This window comes from Mustela nivalis (genome assembly GCF_964662115.1).
Source record: "Mustela nivalis genome assembly, chromosome: 12".
Classification (NCBI taxonomy): domain Eukaryota; kingdom Metazoa; phylum Chordata; class Mammalia; order Carnivora; family Mustelidae; genus Mustela; species Mustela nivalis.
This window is the reverse complement of record NC_139031.1, coordinates 81,762,989-81,776,000: the sequence shown is the minus strand read 5'-3', so window position 1 is coordinate 81,776,000 and position 13,012 is coordinate 81,762,989. Positions and strand designations below refer to the sequence as shown.

Here is a 13,012-nt window from a genome sequence, read left to right as displayed (position 1 = left end):
AAGCACAATAACACCTTCATATATCCTAAAGATTTACTAGACAAATATGGTGACTTCTTCCACTGTATGGTACTGGCAACTGTCTTCAAATAGCTTTTTTCACGTTCACTGATTTATGATGACATAAATCCTCCTTCCTGTCCCCTGAAGGCATCACAGTCTCCTTTCCCTTACTCGATCTTTTCCCTTCTGTAGAAAACAGAGGAAAACTTCCAAGGGTCCCTAGAGGAAAGCCTGTCATTTGGATTATGTTGAGAACCACAGGTGGTGGTCCAGCCGTTGACTGATAAGGCTCCGTGGAGCCTGCAATGCAGTTTTTATAAGTAACATTTTAAAAGAGTCGTATTTCAAACCCTGATCGTGAGGTTTTATCTTTTCTTTTTTTTTTTTCCAGAATGTAACCTGAAAATATTCCTATACATCCCTGGAGTCCCGGGGAAGGGGGATAGAATGAGATGCATTTCAGTTAGGAACCATTGCTAGAAGAGAAAATCCACAGAGGAGAAAAGGAGGGGAAAAGATCATATATTTTTAAAGTAGATTGTTGGAAATTATGTAGCTCCAAAACAAAAAACCAAAACAACAAAAAACAAAACTGGCAAGCAAATTAATGAATTTAATAGCTCTTCTGATAAGAGCAAATAGCTTTAACACTATTTGTGAAATGGTAAAAGGTATAGAAGTCTAAGTAATGTGGTCTTGCATATTGTTAAAAGAATGATCCTTAGCTTATGGACAAATAGAAGTTAAAAGAAGAGTGTGATTATGTTGCTGGGTTTGTATCCATTTTTATAACTTCACTATAGTTAGACTAATAGCATAGTTTTAATACATCAGAATGGCATATTAAATCTGTTAATTTTCCCCAATACACGTGAGCAAATCTGTTTGTCCTCTCAGCCACACCAGAAAATCATTATGTGGACTCTTAACAGTTAGAGACCCACTGGCCACTTGGTGAGATAGCAGTCCATGTATAATTTACTAAAGCCAGGGATCTTTCAGTCTGGAAGGTACAGTGTGTCTTTTGGGGCTTCTCTTGATAAATTCCGAAGGGAGACAATGGCAACTCCATTGCTATGACTTAACAGAAAATCTTGGTCTGAAGAAATGACAAAGGGTATGTACAAGGCTTCTTGGAGAAATACAGAACATTGGGAGAATCTTCCTGAAAGAAGTAACATCTGACCTGAATTCTCAAGGGTGAATAAGAGTTTGCCAACAATCATGAAAGAGAAGTGACTTTTTTCATGTAGAAATAAAAAATTTGCTATGGCAATGAAGTATAACACAACACTTGTAGGTTGCTAGGAGAATATAAGTTCCATGAACGTCAAGTTTTTAAATTTGTTTTGTTCACTGTTGGATTGTAGAACTTCAAATGGTGTCTGAAACACAGTAGATGCTCAACAAATATTTGTCAAATGAAGAATGCAACATTAAGTTGAAGAGGCTCGTATGGACTGATGATGAAGGACTGGGTTGTAAGATAAAAAGTTGGTTTTCTGGTGAGTGCTGTGAAGTGTGTAAACCTGGTGATTCACAGACCTGTACCCCTGGGGATAAAAATATATGTTTATAAAAAATGAAAAATAAAAAATTTTTTAAAAATTCAAAAAAACAAAAGTTGGTTTTGTTTCTCCATGGGAAGGGACAAGGGTATTAAGAGGAGAGATAAAACCATAAAAGTTGATAAGATCATGTGGGTGACCATGGAAGTGGTGGTGATGCTACAGTCATAAACCAAGAGTTACAAGCAACCGCATCTGGGATATTTCAGTTTTTGAAAATGGACAAAGAAATGGGATTCAATAAAGGAGTCTGAGAAGAAACAGGGAACTAAAAGACCACTAGAAGAGATGCGTGTCCTGGAAACCAAGGGAAGAGACATTCGGGATGAGATGAGAAGTATTCATTTGACAAACAGAAAGTCATTGCTAACACCAGAGACAGCTTTTTCCATGGCATGATGGGGAAAGGAACCAGATAGCAGTAGGTTGAGAGATGCCAATTAAAAAAAAAAAAAAAAGCACAGATGTTAAGTAAAGCCTATTCTGCCAAGAATAATGGTTTTAAATAAATTATGGAATAAAGTGGGATATATATAGGCACACACATGGATAATGTTTCAAGAAAGTTGTCTGAGAATGAAAGAAAAGTGAAAGAGCAAGGCTGGAAGGTAGTGCATGGGATGAAGTCAGGAGGCTTATAGGCTAAGGGGAAGGTGCCCAAAGGAAAAAGGAAGTTGTAACAGTGCCCACCATGCAGAGAACATCGATGAAGCAGTTCCCTGCACAGACGGGAGTGGCTTCCTCCCAAAGCAAGGTAAAATTAATGTCTGAAAAGAGGACCCACCAAGTCTTTCTTTGAATCTAGAGGGAAAGAAGAAAGGATGGGCCTATACAAGCTTTTTCTTTTTTTTAAGTTTTATTTATTTATTTATTTTTAATTTTTAATTTAATTTATTTGATAGACAGAGAAGGCAGAGAAGCAGGCAGAGAGAGAGAGGAGGAAGCAGGCTCCCTACTGAGCAGAGAACCCCATGCAGGGCTCAATCCCAGGACCCTGGGATCATGACTTGAGCTGAAAGCAGATGCTTTAACCCACTGAGCCACCCAGGCACCCCTACTTGTTTATTTAGAGAGCACTGAACAGGGGGGTGGGGGAGGAGCAGAGGGAGGGGGCGAAGGACTCCCTGCTGAGCAGGGAACCCCACGCAGGGCTTGGGCTCCTTCTCAGGACCCCAGGATCACCGCTCCAGCCAAAGGCAGATGCTTAACTGATTGAGCCCCCCAGGAGCCCCTACAAGCTCGTTTCTAAGGCATGTGGTATAGAAACTTTTCTATAAGCACTTCAGATGATGGATATTAAATTAGCTTTACCTAATGTTGATCTAATGAATGTATTTAGTGTTATAATGTTTTTGTTTCATTTCCATTTATTTTTATATAGGAACTGGGACTTAGACATCTAATGGCAAGGTCTTCTATGTGGGATTTACTAGGCCCCCAAACTCATTTTTGATTGCTGGCATATGTGGTTTAGGTAGTTCTTTTAACATAGGAAAAAAAAAATACATAGCCAGAATGTAATACTCATCTCAAATTTAGAGCCATTTAACTGAAATGGATTTAACTATGCTTCCCTCACTAAATTTTATTCCAAATTTTAAGTGGAAGTGTCACTTTGGTGCGACTTTTTCCAATCTACCAGCAGAAGATGCTTTGTAACATAAAACTGTTTCTGAACTGAAATACATTATAACGCTCATTAAAACACACTCTCCTGGAAATGTAAAACTGATTTATCTAATGCATTACAAAATTCTCCATAAATGTACCACACATTGTGAAATAACGTTAATTGGGAAGAGAGGCAAAACAATACATTTTCTTTAAATTTTACGGCAATTAGCATAACTTTCATTAATATGGTATAATAACTACAATTATTTTCATTTGCACTTTTGGTAGAATTTATATTCATTGTAAGTCTACAGTTTCATATTCTGCAATATGAAAAATGAACATGACTTTGGATTTTATAGCAAGATAATGCTGTAGGTGATTTTATTCATTTATTCTACAAGTAAGAGCCTACATGTAAGTCCTGTGATTCATTAGTCTTTGTGGCAAGATTTTTTAAGTTTACTATCTGGAATTCTCTTGCACGTAACTTTAACTGCACTCAGTCCACTTAACTTTCTGCTTTTATGCATAAACAACTAGCAGGTTGGAGGCACATTTCTTATATGACTGGCATAATTCCTAAGTATTATTTATTACATCATAGTGGCAGATAGTGAGGAATGTGATTTGGCTTTGTTTTGGGTGGGGACTACTAAAATTTCAAGATTTATAGAACCAGGGGAATTTGAAACTTACTAGGTAACTTTACTGTATACTGGTCATTTTTAGATTGGAGCTGATGACTTTTTTGAAAAGTCTCAGTGAAAGGACACTAAGTTTCTCTCCCTCCACATAAAAACCAATTTGCACGAATGGACTGAACATATACTAATAAATTTGATCATCTCCCTGTAACTTCAGAACTGTTGGCTAATAATCATCATTGCTTTTTTGCCTTCTTCCCTCTGAAAGCTATTGATTTTGCTACTGTTGAATTTTGTATCAGGTTAGTAAACTTCTGGGCTGTGAGCTCAAGGAAATTAACACTGTGGATTAGAAGGGAGTAGGAAATATGTTTACAGGTTAATATATGAAAAGCAAACTATTCTTTACAGCTCCTTTCTCCTGGGGTCCCCAATTAATGAATGTATATAATGTAATGAATGCAAATGAGCCCATGATTCAGGAACACTGAGAACTATATAGTCTTTGAGAGGTTTGAACATTACAATTATTTTCATTTTGCCCATGGGAAGCTGGTGGCCAGAAAACCTAAGTGACACACTTAAATTAGCCATGTGAATAAGGAGCCCATATTATACTAGAAATCTGGTATGTTGGTTCTAGTTAAATGAGTCATTCATTATCTAATGCCAGTAAGCCTGTATGCTTTTCCTGAGTGAAGACACTCTATGGCAGGTTTTACAGTCAAATAACTGGCACAGTTGACAGATAATTTACAGGATCAATCTGTTATTACCCATTACATTTAAGGTAAGCTCTGTAACAACAAGGATTTGTTTTGTTCACTGGACAGCACCTGGGACATTTGTGAAATGAACAGAGAAGAAGAGAGACAAGTTAGGCAAAATTTGGTACATGACCAAGGAGAAAGAAGGGATGCCAAGGTTACTTTAAAAGCCCAGAGAGAAAAAAATCAGTACGAAAAATAGTTTTGTCCATTTTTGTACACTCAGTGGCATTATGTGACTCACATGTGTGTCTTCCTGATTTTTGTTTTGTGACTATCCTTTTCTCCCCAGTGTTATAACATAATTAAATTATTTAACAAGTGTGCGTGCCAAATTCTGAGGAAAAAATAACAAGACACAAAACACAGTCCTTGCTTTTGAGGGAAATTGGCTAGCATTTAAAGAACCAGTAGTTTCTTTTAATTGGCATTTCTGTATATCTCCACTAGAGAAATTATTTACATTTATACTGAGGACCGTGGCACTGTAAACCTTAACATGCCCTTTTTTGTTTTGCATTTAAGTGTCCTCAAATCAGTAAATGGGGTAAATGAAAAGTAAATGTGGAATCAGTAATTAACAGTTATATAACTGTTAATATATATATGTTAATATAACATATCTTGTTATGTGCAGACTGGATTTACATCTAAAAGACACTTCTGTCTACCTTTCCACTTATACTTAGAAATGGCTAATGATATAGCTTTAACTTAGAAAAATAACCGATATATTAACCCAACTCTAACTGATGTGTGTGGTGTGGGTTGGTATGGAGTGGGGTATCTTCGTGGTTAAAGAGAGTCTACAGTTCTAAGATTTTTATTTTTATGATACTTGAACTTTATGATAAAGAACTGAAGAAGTCACTTGTCTTCAAGAATCTCTTGGATATAATGGATGGCTTCCTCTCCTCTCCCTAAAAGCCCTAGATGAGGTCTAAAATATTAAGTATAATAGCTCCTCTTTTTGGAACCTATCACAAGACACATTTCACTAACTTAAACATGAGAAGAAATAGGAATGTTAGTTCTTTTGGTGACAAGTTGGCCTGACACGAGTTGGATGGCAGAAATAAGATAATCTAGTATAATTAAGAAAGGAGAAAGTGTACTTTCTTCCTCGGGTTATGTATAAAATCACAGTACACGGAAATAAATGTTCTCTGCAGGTTCAAATATGAAAGAAGTTTTGTTTTCAAGTGCAAAAACACCGATGTCAACTCCTCCCCAATTCATTAACTAAATTAAAAAAAAAAAAAGAGTGTTTCTTCAATTACTAACTCAAGATATGTGATTCTATTGTTAAATGCAATGTTAAATTCTCAGCCTTCTCTTACCAGCCCTTGACATAACTGTTCGCTCCTTCTACCTTGAAACATTTTCCTCCATAAGGCTCCCAGTACTCCCCTCTTATTCTCCTCCTTCTTCAAAGTCATGTTTTCTTAGTCTTTTACTGCTCACCTTTCCTCTTTTTGATCTCCGAAGTTGAAGCTTAAGAGGGCCTCAGTCCTAGGAATGCTTCTCTTCTTGATTTGTGCTTACTCCCCAAATGTTCTCATTCAGTCTCCAGCTTTAAATGCTGTCCACACCAGTCATCATCACTTGGAGAGCTAACATGTATCTCAAGCTCAGCATGTCCCCAGTTGGACTTTTGATCTCTCTACAACGCTCCATAAGCATTTCCACCCATCATGTTCATTATATCAGGAAAATGCAACTCTGTTCTTCCAGTTGCTTAGGTCAAAGTTTTACAGTCTTTGATTCCTGCCCTTCCCCTGTATCTCACATTCCATTCGTCAGCAAATCAGAATTCGCTAATTTTCCTTTGAGATATATTCAGAATCCATTTTTTAACCACCTCCACGCCTACCTTCCTTCAATCTCTCTTCATCTCTCTTTTGGATTGCCATGAAAGCTGATTCTTGTTACCTGTTTCCATCCTTGTCTACCCACAGTTTCTTTTCTTGAAAGATTTTCTGTATTTGACTGTCTGCTGAGGAGGGAGCCGGATGTGGGACTTGATCCCTGGACCCCCAGATCATGACCTGAGCCGAGGACAGATGCTTAACTGACTGAGGCCACCCACAGTATGTTTCACACAGCAGCCACAGTGAGCCTTTTCAAATGTCGTATCTTCTCACTCCTCTGCTCAAAAACTCCAAAGTCTTCCCATTTCACCTGGAAGTAAAATCTAAAGTCCTTTCCATGGCCCACAGCCACATAAGACTTTACATAATCTGCCTCCTTATAGCACCGATAATCTCTCTGACCTCCTCTGCCATTCCATCTCCAACCTGCTCTGGGTCAGTCCCCCCCCCCCCCCCCCCCGCCCCAGCTTCCTTCTTGTTGCTTGTCTATATCAGGCACAGTCCTGCCTCAGGGCCTTCCCCCTGCCTGAAAAGCTCTTCCCTGGAAATGGCCTCACAGATGACTTCCCTTGATTACTCTTTCTAAAAGAGAATGCTCTCTCTTGCTCATCCTGCTCCTTTCCTTTACCCTGTTTCTTAGTTTGTCTTCATTCTTATCTCTGACATGTATTTCTTTGTTTATTTAACAAATACTTACTTAACACGCATTTCTTTATTACTAATTTCCCCCTAGGAGGTAAGCTTCTTGAGGCAGGAACTTTGCTTTGACTACTGACATATTTCTAGCACATAAACCAGTGCTGAGCACATAGCAGGTCCTCCACAAATACTTATGAAGTGAATAAACACATGGGTGAATAAACCCTACATATCCGAGCAAAACCCATCAAAACTTTTTCATAACATTTGGGGAATTCTGATATAGTCAGAAGATAGATATTTGATTCTATTTCTGCTATTTCTAAAAACATTTTTTAAAGTTTTTATTTATTTATTTGACACAGAGAAAGAGATCTTAAGTAGGCAGAGAGGGAGGCAGAGAGAGAGGGGGAAACAGGCCACCTGCTGAGCAGAGAGTCCCATGCGGGGCTTGATCCCAGGACCCTGAGATCATGACCTGGGCGGAAGACAGAGGCTTACCCCAATAAGCCACCCAGGTGCCCCTCTGCTATTTCTAATATAACAACTCCGCAAGTATTCCTAGCATCCCGTCTCTCTTACCCTATGGATCATCTGAGCAACAATTTCCCTATATGGCATACATCTCATGAGAGCCATGCCATTTCCCATCCTTTTCACTGATAATTATCCCCACTTCTTATATTTGAGGACATAAATTGTCCATCCCCCTGCCTACATACACATGCACTGAACTTGGGCCAATTACTGAAACTTGAGTCTTAAGTTTCTTTATCCATGAAAGTTGGGTTGAGAAAGAAAATGTGAAAAGAACTTGCGAGTTTAAAAAACATACACCACTGGCTGGAGTGTACCCCAAAAGCCTACAATGAATCATACTACAATATCATGTTACAAAAAATATTTCATTTGTTTCACATAATTGGTAGTTATATGTCCCTGAAATGCAGGTCAAGGTGCAGACAGCACATAAGAAATATCAAAAGCAAAACGGCTACAACATGCATGACCACAAACCATTCCCTTATTTCTGGGCATACAGGGATACCATATTTCCTAGTTTTTGTGATTAATGAGCTCGGTTCTGGTCAATGAAATACGGGAGGAAGTGATGTACACCGGCTGGTTAGAGAGGACCCAGGGGGGGACTTCAAGATCTTAGGGCATAGAGATCCACCAGAGAGAAAAAGCCTAGTTCCCTGCACCACTGTGTGGAGTAGAGCTGCCCAGGAAATCTGCTATCCAGGAAAACATGCGTTGGAAATCATGTGAATGAGAAATAGATTTTTTATTTGGAAATTCAGGATATATTTGTTAATACAGCAGCCAGGATGCCAAGGTTGTTCTCATCTCATGGAGTCGATTTATTACTTGGTTTGCTGTCATATATGCTCTTTTCTGCTGACGTCACATGGAAAAAGTTGGATTACATGACATTGATTATGGGATATCCACTTTGATTTTTGCTTTATCTCTCTGGATAGCACTCTTTTCAAATAACTCATGCTTTTACTCTTCCAAAAAGAGCCCTATATCTGATCCTTATTACTGGTGAATATTGATGCTCTTTTAGTAATTTCTGAAGTTTTTGTTGTGGTGGTGGTGGTAGTTTTAAAATTTTAAGTGTTTCCTTAAAGTATCTTTTATAACCTTAACTAATTAGCTGCTTATACATTTCTCCAAAGAAGTAGTGATGTGAAATAAATATTAAAGTATTTGGTATAAAAGAATATGACTTATACAACTTGGTCTTCAGTGGTCCAAAAACACAAACACACACACACACACACACACACACACTACTAAGCAAATGGGGCAAAATGTTACCAGCAATGTGGGTAAATGGTATATGGTATTCTTCATACTATACTCATAACTTTATGTGAATTTGAAACTTCACATAAACAAACAAAAAAGAATTAGAAAAAATGTTAGCTGAGTAATATTTCACTGCATATATGGACCATATCTTCTTTACCCATTTGTCTGTTCAAAGGCATCCTGGGTCTTTCCATAGTTATTTGCAAACAATAAATCATGGAACACTATATAAAAAACGAATGAAGTATTGTATGGTGACTAACATAACATAATAAAAAAATAAGCAAAAAATAAATAAATCAGAGAAAAAACTATTTCAAACAAAAAAAGGAAAAAATGTTAGCAACATTAAAAATATCAATTCTTCTTACAGTTTTGCTTTAATATTTTCTCTGTGCAATTTAAAACTTGTGATAGAATGTTTTTGTCTGATAATGTTTTTTTCAAAAATTTAAAGGAAGAATTCTCTACATAGACAACAATTCTTGGGGTTCCTAATTTTTATGCTTTGCCCTCAAACACAGCTCTGATATAGTGTATGCTGTCTCCCAAATACTCGGAACTCTGCTTGAATGTAAAAGAAAGAGAAGATGTACACTGCTGATATTCGTTAATTATTACATTGTCAGGATATGAAGAGAATATTGTGATCTAGTGAAAACCTTTGGGATCATGTTTTCCAGAGGGAGAAAGGAAATTTTTCAAATACAGATTAGCTGCAGTTTATGGGAGTTTCACAAATTAAGTAGGGGACTTTGAGCATATTCATATAAATAAGATGGCAATACATGACAAGGATTGATTACAGTAATCACTCTGGAGTTGCTTTATTCCAGACGTCAAATAACACCCTCCTTAGGCAGAAAGTATAATGAGTCCTTATACCTACTAGGCTGTGTCTCAGCCAACAAATTATTTATAAATAAACTATATGTTTCTTGAGCCATTAATGTAGAAAACATGTTAGTCAAACTCATAAAAAAAATAACACCAATAAGAAATGAGAATAATAGAAATAAACTTAGGTAATGTGGACAATGAAGACAAAATTAGAAAATACCCAATTCAATTCTATTTAAACACACTTTAAAAAATGAACAAAAGAGACAATTTTATAGGGTAATATAAATGATAAAAACTGAGTCCAGCCAAGATAGAAACTCTAAGATTAATTACTATGGAAGAATTTGAGAAAGTTGTTAAAAGGTATTACTCTCCTTCACCAAACCAGACCAAAGACAAAAGTCAACCCACTGAAACCTGATCATTTCAAAGGTGTATTATATCTTCAAAAAATAAATAAATTCAATGTTACTTAACTTGTTTTTGAGCAGAGACAGAAATACTGTTACTGATTGCTTTTATGACACCGGCATCACTCTGATAGCAAACCTTAACAGTAAAAAACAAGCCAAAACAAAACAAAAGTCAAAAAAGAAAACTTCAGAAAAACCTCATATATGAATGTTGGTGCAAAGTTATATATAAAGAAATAGAAACTAGGAGAACATTGTAAGATTATATAGTTTACTCCAGGAATGAAAGGATAGTTCAATACTAATAAATCTCTTACTTAAATTGATCACAGTGTAAATCAAAGGGGAGAATACTGATCATCTCTGTAATTGTCTTTTTTTTTTTCTGGTTTTTGATGAAATTCACTATACATTTTTGATAAAAGATTGTTAATGAAATGGGAATGGGGGGTATTTCTTTAACATGGTAAATATTCATCTCAAATAAAAAGCCAACATTGTGTTAACTGTTTAAAATGAGACAGCTTCATTTAAGCCAGGAATAAGACAGGAATTTCCATAATTTCCACTATTAATTAACAGTATTCATGAAGTAACAGTCAAATGTATTAAATAAGACAAATCAGAGGTATGCAAATAGAAAAGGAGAAGGCAAAGTGATTCTTATTTGTAGGTCGTGTGATTGCATGCTTCCAAATTCCATGAAATGAACTGAAAGATACCTAAGAAACAAGATAACTTAGTAAGGTAACTGGTTATAAAATTAATATTTGGGAATAAAATTCTAAGGGGAGGGGTGATATGAAATAAGTAAACAAAAAGCATATTTATGTGGCATTTATTTTTCATTTGTCTTTCTCCTCCTTTCATTCTTTCTTTCAGAAAAACAAAACAAAACAAAACACCATAAGTAAAAGAATGTGGTTGGTTTTTTGCTTTATCTCCAGTGCCAAAAAGGTGCCCAATACATATTAGACACTCAAGAAATATTTGTTGAAAGAAAGAATAAATCTACACTATAGATTGACTCTCTTCTGCAGAGATAGATGTGCAAAGAGACATGAATTTTTTTTTATAACAGAAAAAGACTAAAATTAACCAAAATGTCCATTAGTAAGTATCCAATTAAATACGCTATTGAAAATAAGGAGATATATTTTACTGCTCTAAGATAAATTTTTACATTAAAAAAGGAACTAGGCCATGAAAGAAGCCTCAACACAATGAAAAGGACTGAAATAATACAAAACATATTTTTCTCCAAGAAAAAAATATTAGAAATTCACAGAAAAGAACTGAGAAATCCTAAATGTTTGAAAAATAACACATTTCCTTTTTTTTATTTTCAAAATTTAAAAAATTTTTAAAAAAATTTTTAAAAGATTTTATTTATTTAATTGACAGACAAAGATCACAAGTAGGCAGAGAGGCAGGCAGAGAGAGAGGAGGAAGCAGGCTCCTTGCTGAGCAGAGAGCCCAATGCAGGGCTCCATCCCAGGACTCTGTGATCATGACCTGAGCTGAAGGCAGAGGCTTTAACCCACTAAGCCACCCAGGCACCCCTTAAAGATTTTACTTATTTGACAGACAGAGATCACAAGTAGGCAGAGAGGCAGGCAGAGAGAGAGGAGAAAGCAGGCTCCCTGCTGAGCAGAGATCCCAATGCGGGGCTCCATCCCAGGACTCTGGGACTATGACCTGAGCTGAAGGCAGAGGCTTTAACACGCTGAGCCATCAAGGCACTCCTAAATAACACATTTCTAAGTTACCCTATACATCAAGAAAGATATTATAAGGGAAATGTAAAAAAAAATACCTTGAACTGGATGAAAAAGAAAACAGTATATCAAAATTTATGAAATTAAGCTAAAGAAGTGCTTACAGTGTAATTTATAGCTTTAATGTTTTTATTAGAAAGAGAGGACTAGACTCATTCATCTAAGCTTGAAGACAGCAAGGCAAAGTAAATCAATCATCAAGCAAATAGATCAGAGTGGAACACACTGAAATAGAAAAACAATGAATCTCAAAGCCGGTTCTTAGGGAGCAATTTTATGAAATTTTGTAAAGAAAACTTTATGCAAACAAATTTGACAACTCAGATGAACTGTAAAAATTCCTGAATGTAAACAAATTACCAAAAACTGAAGAAGATTGGAAAATTGGAATAGGCCTAAATCTAGAAAATAAGTTTAATTAATAAACAAAAGTCTTTTTTACCAGATGGCTTCACTGGTAAATTCTATCGAACTTTTATGGAAGAACCAATATTGGCCCCACACAAACTCTTTCAGAAAAAAGAGAAGGAACACTTGCAAGTCCTGTGATGAGGCCAGGATTATCCTGACACAAAAGCCAGACAATGACACCATGTGACAAGAAAACTGAAGAAAAATCTCTCCCTGAGTAGGTTCAGAAATTCTTAATAAAATATAAGCAAGTAAAAGTCTACCACATACAAAGAGGATTATCCACAAATGGGGTTATATCAGAATGCAAAAATTAGTTCAACATCTAAAAATCATGGAGGGGCACCTCGGTGGCTCAGTCAGTTGGGCATCAACTCTTGATTTTGGCTCAGACTAGATCTCGGGGTTATGAGATTGAGTCACGCGTGGGCTCCACAATCAGCGTGGAGTCTGCTTGAAAGATTCTCTCTTTCTCCCTCTCCTTATGCTCCTCCTCCCGTAAAAAATTTGTAAAATTATGTAATGTATAACATTGTATTTTTTTTAAGATTTTATTTGTCAGAAAGAGTGAGAGGGAGAGCACAAGCAGTTGGGGGCACAGCAGCAGAAGGAGTAAAAAAAAATTAAATTATGTAAT

At 36.4% G+C, this 13,012-nt stretch overlaps 1 protein-coding gene across 9 annotated transcripts in view; it reads right to left on the bottom strand.

Annotated features, from left to right (window-relative positions):
• MAGI2 (membrane associated guanylate kinase, WW and PDZ domain containing 2) overlaps window positions 1–13,012 on the bottom strand; it is a 1,346,145-nt gene that overhangs the window by 229,357 nt on the left and 1,103,776 nt on the right. The gene's annotated exons all lie outside the window — the stretch shown is intronic.